This window comes from Schistocerca americana, chromosome 7 (assembly GCF_021461395.2).
Source record: "Schistocerca americana isolate TAMUIC-IGC-003095 chromosome 7, iqSchAmer2.1, whole genome shotgun sequence".
Taxonomy (NCBI): Eukaryota; Metazoa; Arthropoda; class Insecta; order Orthoptera; family Acrididae; genus Schistocerca; species Schistocerca americana.
Window position 1 is genome coordinate 395,023,908 of NC_060125.1, and position 13,229 is coordinate 395,037,136.

The window sequence follows — 13,229 nt, forward strand, 5'->3', positions numbered from 1 at the left end:
CTGCAGTGACTTCCGTGCGCGTAGCTTGTCTCTTTATACCAGTAGTTGTTAGCGCCTTCTCCTTATTCTTCTTGTGGGAAGAACTGTTATTAATGTGTTTCAGGCACGTGTCCTTCCTCTGCCCCTCAAAACGCACATTGTAGTATTTGCACATAAGTATCTTTCTACATTTGTCGAAAACATAAAATCCTTCTGACGAAAATTCCTTTTCACGGTCGAAAACTGTCACTACTATATCAATCATATGTTGCACGAAAACAAAACACAAAATACCACACCCAATGTACCGGCGATCCGCAACGATTTCCAACACTCAATACTGAATACACCGCCATAACATTGTAGAATGTCTTTGGAATACTCTATATATTATGTATATCGAAATGGTGTACAATCGATATCCGGACTGTATTACCATAACTCCAATCGAATTTCCGCAGTTAAGTTCAAATGACGAGATTTTGCAAAGTTTTTTCAATTATTTCGCGATTTGGCTTGAAAGTAAATAGTTTCGCCATTTCAGCAAAACGTGTAAAATTTCGTGAAAACTTCGCGCTTTGCGAAAAACAGGTGCCTCTACAGTTATATCTAATGCTCTGGCTCCATTTGTCGTACAGACTCCTCGAGTTATCTTTCCCCCCCCCCCCCCCCCATCCCCCTCACGGTTATCTCTTCCCCCCACTGCAGACGCGAGTTTTAATCTTTGGCGTGCTGCTTAGAGTCTTCAGCCAATCAAGAACATTGACGATTGACGTCACCAAGAGACTATTTGAATAGTACACTGTCTCGGAATTTTTAAGCGAGGCAGGTCCAAAGCAACGTCTGTAACGTTGGAGGTTTCATCGAGATTAGCTTCGGTTATTTTACCACGGTACTTAGATTGTTTGAGTCACTTGTCACAAATATTTACACAGTAATTTTACAATCATTCCGTGTGCAGAATAATAATGAATTGTAACGTGATTTGTACTGAGGCGTTTGATGCCACTAATCTTTCAAGTTGCTGATGGTTCATCAGCGGGAAGCTGATTACGGAATCAAGTCGTACTTATTCCATACGATAAACTCAGTCTTATCGTCCTCTCCTGCGTTAAGATTAGTTTATTGCTTTTCTGGAACGCGTGTGTTACTAAAACTGTACATCACATTTACTGAGAATTCACGTAGCATATAGTATATGTCTGCTCAACTTAAGAACAATATGGTAATTATTTTCAGTATTTCTGCTGATATTTTTGCTTATCTTAAGTCGTTTACTTCTTGCTGACCATGAAGTAGCTACATGCTTGATGTGATACCATCTTGTCAACACCTGTTGCTACGGTCTCTTTGTGTTCCTTCGTGATAAATACGTGTACGAACGATCAAATTTTTAAATAGTGCTCAGCTTTTCCACTTGTATAATGGTAAATATCTCGGTCGATGCAGGAGCAATTTACAAACATATAAAGGTAAGTTTAGGTCGCTGTATCCAGATTGCTGGTTGCTGTGGCAAAATATTCAGTGAGTATATTCCTATGGCAACGACATTTTGAGTAGCAGATGATGGCGATGCTTTCCCCCATTTTTTGTATTACGATTATGTGCAGATTTGATCTTTGACGTTCGTTACAATTCTTTTGATCTCGTGAAATATCTCAGTGATCCAGATCTTCCGATTCTAATTTCCGTAATTTCCTTCACGAAGAAACAATCTCATTGCAGTGCCTGAACGTAACCATGTTATACCATTTTTGTTAGGACGTCTTGAATACGTACCTATTGTTTGAAATGCAAGTAGTTAGCTATGCAGATTTCATTACTGATGCGTAAATTTACTTAAGTGTATGTGTTTCTGTGACAAATTACTTGAGTTACTTGTGGTCAGATTGCGTTTCAGTTGAATACTGAGTCGTGAACATTCATGTATTATAGAATAGCTTTGTAAATTAGAGCTTTCCATTAATACTCATGATATAGGTCAATTTAGTACACAGCTCACTCTTTACAACTTCTTCGCTTTAGTTCGTTCTGTTCTTATTTTAAGAACAGAATTCGTCAAAGGACTCATCGTTTGAAAGCAATAGTAGATGTTCTACGGCATCAGATGTTCAAGAACACGGAAAAGCGATCTTAGTTTTCAATATAAATTTTATTTGTCTATATCACGAGCTTATAAAATGATTTGACTCAACTGTGCTAGCAATCATCTTCAGATCATAAAATATCATTACAGACTGTAACACGTCACATGCTGTACAATCAAGTTCTGAGATGTTAAAACTATGTCGTAAGATATTATGATCTATTTTCTAGGTACTATCCATTCCGAGAAACTACTGTTTCGTCTTTTGCCGTCCCTGAAATACAATGTCATCGGCAAACCTTAAAGATATTGCTTCATTTTCCTGCACTTTATTTTTATTTCCAAACTTCCTCTTGATTCCGTTTAGTCCTTACTCAACGTACAGACTGGAGAACATCGCGGATAGGCTACAATGCTGTTTCACTGCCTTCTCAATCACTGATGCAACTGCCGTCTGATTTCTGTTCAAGTTGTAGATAACTTTTCGATTCCTGCACTTCAACACCGTCAAAAGCTTTCTCTAAATCTATCTTCTAAGCATCAAAATTGACTCGCGTATTTTTACATTGCAGCAGATCCCAAATTGATTTTTCCCAAGGCCGGATTGTACCAGTTTTTCCATTCTGCGGTTAATTACTCGCGTCAGTATTTTGAAAAATTAATTATAAAAGACAAAGTCTTGATGCAGATCAATTATCGATTATATTGATTCAAGATTTAAAAATGGTTTTACTTTAGCGGGATTTATTTTCGAGCTTCCGGATTGTAAACAGCGCAACAGATATGCTTGTCGTAGAAACGTGCGAGTCCTGTTGGCATCATATTAACCGTTCCGCACATAGCAGCGCAGCTGAACGTTTGCTTTGTTCTGTTCGCTGTTTTTTTTAAAAAAAGAATTCTGGCATTCCATCCGCCCTGGGCGAGGCCAATCCTCTCTGAGCTACCTGACGCGACGTTTCATTAATTTATCATGCTCAGTGGCAAAAAATAAAACAGAGCAAAGCCTGTCATTTTCATCGCCGAAGATGAATTGCTAGCGAAACCTAATTACTGAATCGTATGGAACGGATACAATATTCGCACGCAGATATTGCGTCGGATTTAGACAGTAAGCGCGGGATGGCGGTGTAGATTTTCGTACTTTCTGCCCTTTATGCGTCGTATCAGTTAGCAGATCGTGCAGGTTTTTGCAGGATTCTGTAGAGCTCGTAACATTATTGTAATATTAGGACTTTAGAACATTCTGGCGTCTTTATGCACTACACCAAATTGCAGATACTGTCTGCATGTTTTACCACTGATTGTCGGAAACACGAGACAATAGCAGGCTGTACTACTCCAAGACAATTCCGTAAAAATTTAGAGAGATATTACATTAGAAATCTGTCTTTTTGCAATCTACGCTTCTTCATAATCTCTTTCCAAAGGCTATGCTTCATAACTTCAAACAATCTTCTCTATTTTGCGTTGTACTCTATATTTCTTTGTAATTTAGTTTATCTTAATTAAATCGTATTCTGTGTTCGATGGTGTCCTCAAGCTCTTGTTTATGAAAAATGTCGTTTCAAATGGTTCTTGGTAAGCTACTGTGTTGATTACAAGTATTTGCCTTCCTCTTTTTAGCACTACTTAAGAGGCATCCTTTTTTTTACATCTTGAAAAATGTCTGTTTTCCTTTCTGTCCAGTGTGCTTTCTTTAGTCTCCTCGTAAACGCATAGATGGTTTTGATATTGTTTCGATCTTTCAATAAGGGATCGTTCCTTCACTAATAATTGTACCCTTATTGACCACTGGTTCGTTATGTAAATCCATGAGAACAGCAGGTACGTCAAGAGATGCAGACAAGATGGTAGGGGTTACAGTCAAAAGCCTACATTTCTACACAGGAACAAGACAGAGTAAATTTTCTACAGCATGTGTAGCTATTGTGATTCTGTTCCTGTTCCTCTTATGACATCTTTTGTTGTTCCTACTATTGTGGTGTTCTGTCCAAAGATACGTTGAATGCAGCTCTCCACACTCTTCTGTCCTACGCAACTCTCGTCATGTCTGCATACGTACTGGAACCCACATCAACCGCAACCGTGTTACTGTAGTCAAGTGTTGATCACCCTAGTAGTTGGACAGAGCCTGTTTGAGAGCAGTATGTGGTGGAAATGTCTGAAACACAAATGGCAAATCAAAGTCTGGGCACAGCTGGTGCCCCACTGCATCATCAGAGGTCCATTGTACTACAGAAGAAATGATAATAAATAAAACCACACTAAATATTATGGAGCAATAAGAGAGATCGATGGATTAATAATAATACTTAGATTAGAATATGACAGTCTTCTTATTCTTTTTTCACTGCCGCCAGGGGGGTGACTGATCTCCGATAACACTTTGTGATGTTTATCAACAAATGTACGAAGCAAAAATGCTAGGTACATTTCATAATGATGATGATGGTGATGATGATGATGATGACTACCGCACCTTGTAGAGGTAGCCCACAACTTGCTGTGGTGGTTGGAGTCACTCCAGTGGGGTAACTTCGTACCATTTACATATCACCCAATTGTTATTTTGTAATACCATCATACAACTGTCTCATGAATTGCTGCTGGGAATGTTACAACACCATATATTAGTGCAAAAATATGCAAAAAAGTGTGCTATAAATATCACACATTTGACAAATGGTGGCATAACATTCTCAGTACTGAAAAACCAAACGAGCTAGAGGTGGAAGACTTGAAGGCACCCATTTTGATTTATAAATTATGCTCCCTCTCTCTCTCTCTCATATATATATATATATATATATATATATATATATATATATATATATATATATATATATATATATATATATAAGTTACGATACACTGGATATGGCATTGCCAGATTGTCACTCTTTAATGTCCTTTTTCTGCTGGATGCACTCGCTGGACGAAATTTTCTGAGAAACATTTTTTTATTGCTGGCATATATACAGGGTGGTCCATTGATCGTGACCGGGCCAAATATCTCACGAAATAGGCGTCAAACGAAAAAACTACAAAGAACAAAACTTGTCTAGCTTGAAGGAGGAAACCAGATGGCGCTATGGTTGGCCCACTAGATGGCGCTGCCATAGGTCAAACGGATATCAACTGCGTTTTTTAAAATAGGAATCCCCATTTTTATTACATATTCGTGTAGTACATGAAGAAATGTGAATGTTTTAGTTGGACAACGTTTTTTGCTTTGTGATAAATGGCGCTGTAATAATCACAAACATATGGCTCACAATTTTAGACGAACAGTTGGTAACAGGTAGGTTTCTTAAATTAAAATACAGAACATAGGTATGTTTGAACATTTTATTTCGGTTGTTCCAACGTGATACATGTACCTTTGTAAACTTATCATTTCTGAGAACACATGCAGTTACAGCATGATTACCTGTAAATACCACATTAATGCAATAAATGCTCAAAATGATGTCCGTCAACCTCAATGGATTTGGCAATTCCAATGACATTTCTCTCAACAGCGAGTAGTTTGCCTTCCATAATGTTTGCACATGCATTAACAATTTGCTGACGCATGTTGTCAGGAGTTGTCGGTGGATCACGATATCAAATATCCGTTAACTTTTCCACAGAAAGAAATCCGGGGACATCAGATCTGGTGAACGTGCAGGCCATGGTATGGTGCTTTGATGGCCAATCCACCTGTCATGAAATATGCTATTCAATACCACTTCAACCACTCACGAGCTATGTGCTGAACATCCATCATGTTGGAAGTACATCGCCGTTCTGTCATGCAGTGAAACATCTTGTAGTAATATCGGTAGAACATTACATAGGAAATCAGCAAACATTGCATCTGCCATCAATAAAATGGGGGCCAATTATCCTTCCTCCCATAATGCCGCAACATACATTAACCCACCAAGGTCGCTGACGTTGCACTTGTCACAGCTATCGTGGATTTTCCATTGCCAAATAGTGCATATTATGCCAGTTTACGTTACCACTGTTGGTGAACAACGCTTCGTCATTAAATAGAACGCGTACAAAAAATCTGTCATTGTCCCGTAATTTCTCTTGTCCCCAGTGGCAGAACTGTACACAATGTTCAAAGTCGTTGCCATGCAATTCCTGGTGCATAGAAATATGGTATGGGTACAATCGATGTTGATGTAGCATTCTCAACACCGACGTTTATGAGATTCCCGATTCTCTCGCAATTTGTCTGCTACTGATGTGCGGATTAGCTGTGACAGCAGCTAAAACACCTACTTGAGCATCATCATTTGTTGCAGGTCGTGGTTGAACACTTCCTGTTTCCTTAAATAACGTAACTATCCGGCGAATGGCCCGGACACTTGGATGATGTCGTATAGGATACTGAGCAGCATACATAGGACATGCGCGTTGGGCATTTTAATCACAATAGTCATACATCATTCACGATATCGACCTTTTCCGCAATTGGTAAATGGTCAATTTTAACATGGATAATGTATCACGAAACAAATACTGTCTGCACCGGCGGAATGCTACGTTATACCACATACTTATACGTTTATAGCTATTACTGCGCCATCTATTAAAAAGCTAAAGAAGTGGTCCAACTAAAACATTCATATTTCTTTACGTACTACATGAATATGTAATAAAAATGGGGGTCCTATTTTTTTAAAAATGCAGTTGATATTTGTTTGACTTATGGCAGCGCCCTCTAGCGGGCCAAACATAGCGCCATCTGGTTTCCCCCTTCAAGCTAGATGAGTTTCGATCTTTGTAGTTTTTTCGTTAGATGCATATTTTGTGAGATATTTGGCATGGTCACTATCAATGGACCACCCTGTATATATAACCAACTATTATTCTTGCCTGTGTCAGATCCATTACATTTCATTAGGACCTTACATTACCAGTAGGACTACCAAAGTGCTTTGCGAATAATGTCCAAAGTCGGTTGCTATTTGTATGTGCTGTCACCATGGTCTCACTAATTATGCCTTTCAACATCGAGTCTGTCAACCTCATGCTGCTACTATATATCTAATTGCATTATTATTATTATTGTTATTATTATTATTATTATTATTATTATTCTATGGATGGGATTGTTTAAACATCATGTCTGTTACCTTTAGGGAAACAATGTAATTCAAAACTGAACATTTCACAATTAGCGGTGTCAGGGTGAATCATGCAGACCAATATCAGTCAGACCAATATCAGTCAGTAGAACAGTGCACAGCACTGACGGCATGTTTATACCGTATGTGCTGTCCACCAGACAGGGACTTGCTGCGAGTGGAGTAACGCACCTGTCACAGACTCCAGTGCACATGTGCACACGTATCGAATTTTCTCATTGTAAACTCCTAAACCAGTGTGGCTGATATATGGCATACACAAACAATGAATATGTGGAGATGTTTCTGGTCCTTGGTGCATCTGATAACTGGGCTGGTGTTGCCACTGGTGAATATGCTGCTAGATATCCTCATCAATGCCATCCAGATCAAAATGTCTTTTGTCATCTAGAGCTGTGCCTTTGGGAGTCAGGCCCTCCTTCTACCATTGTGTGACAGAGGTCATCCACAGACTTGCCGTACTCCAGCTACTGAGGAAACTATTCTGGAGCTCGTACACCCAAAACCTCAGCGAAGCACATTTAGCATAGCAAGGCACCTGCGTGTCTTGCAGTGTATGGTCGTTAACGTGCTGTATGAGTATGGGCTGCAAAACTATCATTATGCTTTCACACAACACCTGCATCCTGCAGATCGCCATCAGCGGCTACAATTCTGTGAATGGTTCCAACAACAACAGGAAACCAACAATGGCTTCGTGAATGCTGCAATATGGTCAGACCAAGCAGCATTCACCTGTGAGGGTTTCTTCAATATGCAAAATGCCCACAGTTGGTGTGAGATTAACCCACATGTCACTTGCAACTGTGGATATGAAGTTCGCTTTGTTATCAATGTCTGGGCTGCAATATTGGGTGACAGGTGGTTGGGCCCCTACATGTTGTCTGACTGGTTGACTGCATGAGGGCACCATGAATTCCTCTCAGACTATCAGCCTGATGCGCTGGAAGATGTTCCAGTACATGTTCGGCAGAGGATATGGTTCCAACGTGATGGTGCACCTCCACACTCTGGAACTAATGTGCAACAGTATTAGGACAGAACATTTACAGGGAAATGGCTCTGACTTGGAGGTCCAGTTGTTTGGCCACCATATTCACCTGACCTAAATCACCTGGATTTCTTCCTGTGGGGATGCCTGAAGGATCATGCCTACTATACTCTGCTGACGAATGTGGAAGAATTGGTAGTGCATGTTCATGGTGCCTTTTGTTACTGTGGATGAAGCTTTGCTGCAAGGGGTTCAGAGCTGCATGATCTGGTGGGTTGCCCAATGTTTGGACGTGCAGGGAGGTCGCTTTAAGCATCTGGAGTTCTGAGGACAATGTATTCTGTTGTGAAGTCATGCAGCCATTATTATTGTCACTGTGCTAATGTGCGACATCCGAGTGCTCATATTACATGTAGTATAAATGGCAAGTAAATGTTGTGTTATTGTACTGTGCTATCAGCTTTAGTGTCTCGAAACTGATATTGTTTTTGAAATTATTCTGTCCCATGACAGGTCATTTGTTTCAACTGTCGATATCTTACTTGTCTACCCACGTATTTGTTACATTCAGCGTTACGAAATGTTGTAAATTTCGGATACATGTGACCTAAGAAACGGTGTATATTACATTATAATATGTCAGAATCAAATTAGCAAATAAAGAAAACATGAGCCCCATCCCAGGATCGAACCCTCGACCTCTAGCCACTGCACCAAATGTGCAGCATGATTAGTAGGTGCTGATGGAGGTAGTTACCATACATGTGGTTACATTGTTGCCAGATTAGCACTCTTTAACGTCCTTTTTGTGCTGGATGTGCTCGCCAGACAAACTTTTGTGAAAGACATTTTTTCATCACTTACATGTAAGGAGGAGTCGTGTTGTGAAGTCCGAGTGCATGAATTTCGCTTCCTTTATTTATTTATTTAGAGAGAGGTTATATATATGACTGATGTCAAAAATTATAGCCATCAAGATAGTTGGAAGCCTAGCGACCATGCTGGCTGCACTTATATCCACAACTAATAGAACAATGCCCATTTGAGTTTCCTGCCATTTATACCACCCCCAACTGGCGTAGAGAAGTGGGAGAGTGACGGGGGAAGCAGAAAATCAAGGGATGTTCGTTTACATAATGAGTTCAGGCAACAGTGCGAACTGTTCCAGAATGGGCTCTGCTCCACTACTCACACTCCACAATTTGTTGCTCCACACTTTGCTCATTCATCAAGTTTACAATCCTCTGATGATCCTGAATGTTCCCTGTCAGTCTGTGACTTCCGTTAGCCCAAAACGATGTACTATCTCTTCATTAGTTGTTTGACCTACAATCTAATCTTTAGCATCCTTCTATAATTTTGCATTTCTAAAGCATCATCTCTTTTTTCTGCACTTTTTATTGCCCACATTTCACTTACATATAAGGTTACACTCGAAATGAACACTTTCAGAAAAGGCTTTTAGCACTTAAATTTACGTTATGTTAACATTTATCTGTTTATCAGAAAAAATTAATTCCTACTTCCAATCTGCATTTTATACCACTTTACTTCTACCACCACTAGTTACTCTGCTGTACAAGTAGCAAAACTCTTAATGTGTCATTTCCTAATCTCCTTCAGAATCATCTAATTTAGCTAGGGTAAACTCCTTCATCTTTGCTTTACTTTCATTGTTATTCATTTTATAAACCTGTTTTAAAGGCTCCATCCATTTCGTTCACGCATAATCTTCCAAGTTTATTATGGTCTCTGACAGAATTACGGAGTCATCAGGGAAAACTATATTTTTGTTGCTTCTGAGTGACTAATATATGCTGTGCAGTTCAGCCTGTTCCTTATCACAAAGAACTTTCTGTCCAATTCAGTTAGACTTAACGAACCCGCAATTAAAAGATGAGATACCATCGAGCTCGAGAGATTCATTAATTCATTCACACATCGTGTTGCACAAACTCCTTAATTAAGGAGAGCCCTTAGAGATGTAGTATTGGAATATTTATCGTAAGGATACAGGTAGACTAGTTGCCAATGGTGGAGACGTATATATAGCAGTAAAGAGTTCGGGTAATACCTAGGAAGGTTTATAATATAGCAACGAACAGACCTGAATCAGTTAACGCAGAGGAAAGAGATAAAGCTGTGATAACAACTATGACTACGGGTATTACAAGGAATGTTAAGAAAGGTACTAAAATGTTTTTGCTTACTAAGAGTAACAAGATACAAATTGCAGATTATCTCGGTACTCAGGATCAAAAATTCAGTGCTGAGGACGAAGATATGGAGGACAAATGACCAAATTCAAAAGCGCGTCTCAATACGCCTGAGTCAAGTATGTTCCGAGAGTGGTATTAAGCGATGGGAAAGACCCACTGTGGTTTAATAGTCTTGTTGGAAAACTTGTACTAAACAAAGATAGTGTCATCACAGATTCCAGATATGTCAGGACCTAGCAGAGAAATAAAAGCTGAAAGGGGGGAAAATGAGCATAAGGAGAGCAACGAGAGAAGCGTCCAATGTCTTTGAAAGTAAACTTCTGTCAAACGATATGAGTAAAAACCCTAACAGATTTTGATCTTACGGAAAATCAGTAAGCGGTTCGAAATCTTCTGTTTAGTTACTCTGTCATCGTACTGTCACCGAAATGGAACATAACAAACAGAAGGCCGATATACTGAATTCAGTCTTCCGAAATTTGTTTCACCATGGGAGATCGTAATTCGGTCCCTCCTTTCAGCATCGTATGAACGCTGAAACGGCAAAGAATGAGATAACCGATCGGGAAAAGAAAATCAACTCAGGAGCAGATGAGATACCTGTAAGATTCTACATAAATTACGCGAAAGAACTTGCTCCCCTTCTAGCAGCATTTCAACGTAGTTTGCTGGAGCAACGAAGATACCTAGCGATTGGAAAAAAGAAACAGTTTTCAAGAATGATAGTGGGACACATGCACATAATTATAGGCCTATATGGTTGACGTCAATCTGTTGTGGAATTATGGAACATGTTTTATGCTCAGAATTGGGACTTTTTGGAGAACGAAAATCTCCTCTATAAAAATCAACGTAGATTCTGCCATACGTAACTCAGTTAGCTCTGTTCCTTCATCAGATCCTTAGCGCTTTGGACACGGTGCTCAGGTAGATGCCACATTCCTTGACTTCGGTTAGTGAAAATATACGAGCTTACCGTGTACTGCACCAGATTTGCTACCGGAGTCAACATTTCCTTGCATGCAGTACCCAACACATTGCTCTTAACGGAACCAAATCGATAGATGTAAAGGTAATTTTGGGAAAACCTCATGAAAATGTTTACAGTGTATATAAATGATGTAGTAGAAAGCGTCGTAAGTTCTTTAACACTGTCCGCAGATGATGTGGTTGTCTATAAGAAACTAGCAACGCCAGAAGACAGTATCGACTTCCAGAATGACCTGCAGAGGACTGACGAGTGGTGTAGGCTCTGGCAATTGTCCCTGAATGTAAATTATTACAACATATAGCGCATACTTCGGAAAAGAAATCCACTACTGCACAACTACACTATTGACGATTCAGTGTTCAGTCTACCGTAAAATATCTAGCCGTAACTGTCCAGAGAAACCTTAAGTGCAGTGACCACATAAAATAAATAGTAAAAGCACGTGCCAGACTGAGATTCGTAGGAAGAATCTTAAGGAAATGTATCTTATCCAATAAAGAAGTGGCTTACAATACGCTTGTTCATCAGTCTGGGACCCTCACCAACTAGGATTGTAGAAGAAATATACAAGGTCCAATGAAGAGCGGGCCCTTCGTCATGAAATCGTTTTAGATGGCGCGAGAGCCTTACAGAGATGATCAACAAACTCCAGTGGCAGACACTGCAAGGGAGGCGTTGTGGTTCAGGGAGAGGTTTATTATTGAAATTTCCGGGAAGAGTAGGACAACATATTACGTTATCCCATATACATCTCGTGAAATGACCACGATGAGAAAATTCGGGAAATTAGAGCTAACACAGAGGCTTACCGATCAGCATTCTTTGCGAGTGGAACGGGGAAGTGGCCATCTGTTAGTGGTATCTAAAGTACCACCCACCACACACTGTCAGATGGCTTGCGGATTATTGGCGTAAGTGTTGATATACACTCCTGGAAATGGAAAAAAGAACACATTGACACCGGTGTGTCAGACCCACCATACTTGCTCCGGACACTGCGAGAGGGCTGTACAAGCAATGATCACACGCACGGCACAGCGGACACACCAGGAACCGCGGTGTTGGCCGTCGAATGGCGCTAGCTGCGCAGCATTTGTGCACCGCCGCCGTCAGTGTCAGCCAGTTTGCCGTGGCATACGGAGCTCCATCGCAGTCTTTAACACTGGTAGCATGCCGCGACAGCGTGGACGTGAACCGTATGTGCAGTTGACGGACTTTGAGCGAGGGCGTATAGTGGGCATGCGGGAGGCCGGGTGGACGTACCGCCGAATTGCTCAACACGTGGGGCGTGAGGTCTCCACAGTACATCGATGTTGTCGCCAGTGGTCGGCGGAAGGTGCACGTGCCCGTCGACCTGGAACCGGACCGCAGCGACGCACGGATGCACGCCAAGACCGTAGGATCTTACGCAGTGCCGTAGGGGACCGCACCGCCACTTCCCAGCAAATTAGGGACACTGTTGCTCCTGGGGTATCGGCGAGGACCATTCGCAACCGTCTCCATGAAGCTGGGCTACGGTCCCGCACACCGTTAGGCCGTCTTCCGCTCACGCCGCAACATCGTGCAGCCCGCCTCCAGTGGTGTCGCGACAGGCGTGAATGGAGGGACGAATGGAGACGTGTCGTCTTCAGCGATGAGAGTCGCTTCTGCCTTGGTGCCAATGATGGTCGTATGCGTGTTTGGCGCCGTGCAGGTGAGCGCCACAATCAGGACCGCATACGACCGAGGCACACAGGGCCAACACCCGGCATCATGGTGTGGGGAGCGATCTCCTACACTGGCCGTACGCCACTAGTGATCGTCGAGGGGACACTGAATA